Below are 3,530 nucleotides of genomic sequence, written 5' to 3' on the forward strand. Positions count from 1 at the left end.
TTGAGTCTGGAATCTGGGAGATAACCTTTGCTAAAGATCAGTGGTCACCGCAGTATTTAAAGGTATATAAAGGTTTCCGCTCTAATAGTCCAGGCAACGAAAAGGTATAGAGGGAAATGTTGGGAACACAATTTTTGACTTGGTAACTTTGTTTGGACTAGTTAGGAGGTGAACATATCAAAAGTCCCCGCCCGTAGCCCTTGAGCCGGGGGGGAGGAGGGGGTTTGAAGGTCCCATTTTTCGGTGTTTCGCTTATATCTCGGAAACTATGCGTCCTAGCGACATGGTCTTTCCATACACAATGAAAGCTGATTAAATTTGCTACAGGTCTTACTCAGTCACGGTTTTTGATATCTTGCATAGTTTTCGAGATATCCGCTCTTGAAAGTCTGTAATTTTGGAAAAAAAAACATTTTTGCCTCACATTTTTTGCTCTTTTTGACCGGATAACCCTTCAACGATGCACCCAAAAAGTAAATTCCGCCCATAGGGTTGTAGAGCATTAAATTCACTTCAATAATATATATTACTTTACTATTTTATCTATTTTCCTTCCTAAATTATCGTACAAATAGTATCCGAATCGTACATCTGGCAACGCTGCGATACGGGTCAACACAATGAGATAGAATAAATAGAGATCCAAATCCGCCTTCCATGACCTACCGTTTCGCTGGATAGTATTTGTTGAGTTGTAGAGTTAGGCCCAAGGTCCGTTGAGAAAAATACACCATTTTTAGGTCCCCAGTAGATGTCATCTACTTGGACCTCAGCAAGGCTTTTGACACTATCCCCCCTCTGGCCTAATTGAGTCACTCGAAGAAGCTGGTGTGCAGGGCAATGCCTTAAAATGGCTGTGCGGTTTCATCACAGGTCGCCATCATGCTGTTGTCCTTAAGGGCTGTACTTCCGCACCGCTTACACCGACAAGTGGTGTCCCACAAGGATGCTGGATGCGTACTTGGACCCATTCTCTTTTCCATTTTCTTAAACTCATTGCCCACAGTCGTCCTTCATTCCCAGTCGTACCTCTTTGCTGACGATACCAAACTCGCCCACCCTGTAGCTACGTCACAAGACCAACTATCCCTCCAAGAGGATCTCGACGCTGTGAGTGCATGGGCAAGGGACCACGGTATGACCTACAATGTCCCGAAGAGCGGAGTAAACCACCTAGGTAGCAAAAATCTGCGCTTCAACTATACCATGAACGGCATGTCACTAGTGCTTCTTCAAATGAATTATGCCTCGGAGGTTTGGAGCCTGCAGATGGCTGGAGATAGAGACCAACTGACCAAAGCCCACAACCGATTCACCAGGCTAACGAAAGGGCTTGAAACCGATACGCCTGAGATGCGGAACTCTAAACTTGCCATTGACGCGCCACTATTGCGACATACTATCAACGACCTTCTCCAACTGTGTAATATCTGGACAAGTAGCTCTGCCTTAAAGGCAGATACTTTCTTCGACTTCGCCACTCTTCGAAAAACGAGAAGTCATAATGCCAAGATAGTCAAACCACATGTCCGTACTACTACCCGTCAATGGCACTTTTCCGTCCGTACAATTACCTTGTGGAATAAATTACTCAGCGATGTACTCCACTGCACTTTACGCCCGATGGCCCGACGCAACATTAGAAACCTTCTCATAGACTCTCAGTAACCCTTCAATGTTCCCATTTATCCCCTGTTTGTACTATTGCCTTCACACTTTTTCTTTTTTCTCATGTTTAACGTATTTTTTTTCTTCTTCTATATCATATTATTGTCATATCTCCATAAAACACAACCTTTAAGATTGCATAAAAGCTTACTATAGCTTAGCAGTCTATTATGTATTCAAATAAATAAATAAATAAATGAGCTATATCAAATCGTGTTGGTACCATCTATCATGTTATTGGAAAACTAAACCTTAATATATTTTTCAAAAGTGTCTGCTTATAGAAACAGATGGCGGCATAACGATTGGATAAAGTTGAAACTTCAGCCTAATTCTCCTACTCAAATAAAACGGGTCCCTCGAATCCCAGATTTGTGTGTAACTCTAGTTCATATTCGACCTCATTGGGTCAACCATAGAAATAGAAATGAGAGTAGAAGTTACCACGATCGGATTGGGGGGAGATGTACCCAGTGCCGGCGCTAGGATTTTCGGGCCGCAGGTAAGCGTTTTCAGGCCTTGCCCCCCCCCCCCCCCAAATTTGTTTTACTCCAAAATAGGCAGAAAATGTAAATGTACCAGCTAGAAGGCCGCCGTTAGAGTGGAATCGGGCATATCCTCGCCATCTAGTAAAGAAATTGAAACTAAATAGGATCACGTGGCATAACGTCGTATGCAATGTTGTGTTTGCTTAATGTTCTCGATCGGTTTTCGACATTGTAGAGTGGTAAAAAAGACAGATTTATTATTTCAACAACATTATATAAGTTATTTAAACAACTATGAAAATCATTACGTTAACAAGAATCTACATTATTACATTAACGTAAATTACAATTTTGTAAACGTTTTAAATTTACTGACCTTGAAATAAAATAGGCTTCGAAAGCTTAAGTCTAATGTTTTTCCCTTTCATTTCCAAGTTTTTGTCGCTAGAAATTTTAATCAGGCCACCTTAGACATATAACATAATTCGCCAAAAGAAAATCACCTCCCAGGTAGCAAAATCTCGTTGATAAACCGTTTGTGAATCGTTGAAACTATGTTGAGAGATAAACGTTGTGAAATGGTTGACGATGTCACCAAAATAGACGGTTTATAAAACGGTTGATATTAAGTCTTTTAATACTAACAGAAACCCAAGTATAAACGTTATTTGATTAACGTCTATTAAACGTCAATGTGAAATGTTAATAAACTATTAAACGGTGCCGTAACTCTCTCCACGCATGGCACCGTACCCCATATAACCAACTGAGTTATGCAAATTTAAACAATTATACGTTGATAACACAATAATTTTCCTTTTATGATAAGGCCTAGTGTCTATAGAAGAAGGCTTTTAAAAAACATTACTATACTTTAATCGTTTTCCGTGTGTAGGTACCATGAGATAGTATACCAAATTTGGTCGACCTAAGTTGAAAACTGTAGATTCCTATAGCGGACAAACCAACAGTTTATATTTAGTTAAATATTAACCACTTCTATAACATGTTTTAATTAGAATATTTTTATTAAAACATGTTTAAGAAGTGGTTAATATTTAACTAAATATAAACTTTTATTATTAGTTAGATTAAAATATTAGTTGATAGCAAAAAACATAACAACGTCTCATGTTTGTCAAAAGATATATCCTTAAAAAGTTAAATAATATTACGATATTTTAACCTTAATATCCACATTAAAAGTGACATTTTTGAATGTGATAAATATAATGTAAATAATGTGGTTTTTTCAACCTAACTATTTTGATGAAAACATGAGTTCTAAAAGAGGTCAATATTTTACTAAATATAAACGTTTATAATTAGTGGGATAGTAACCATTAAACGTTATTTTGACCAAAAACCAAATAT

Source organism: Leiobunum rupestre, chromosome 9 (genome assembly GCF_980474605.1).
Source record: "Leiobunum rupestre chromosome 9, qqLeiRupe1.1.hap1, whole genome shotgun sequence".
Taxonomy (NCBI): Eukaryota; Metazoa; Arthropoda; class Arachnida; order Opiliones; family Sclerosomatidae; genus Leiobunum; species Leiobunum rupestre.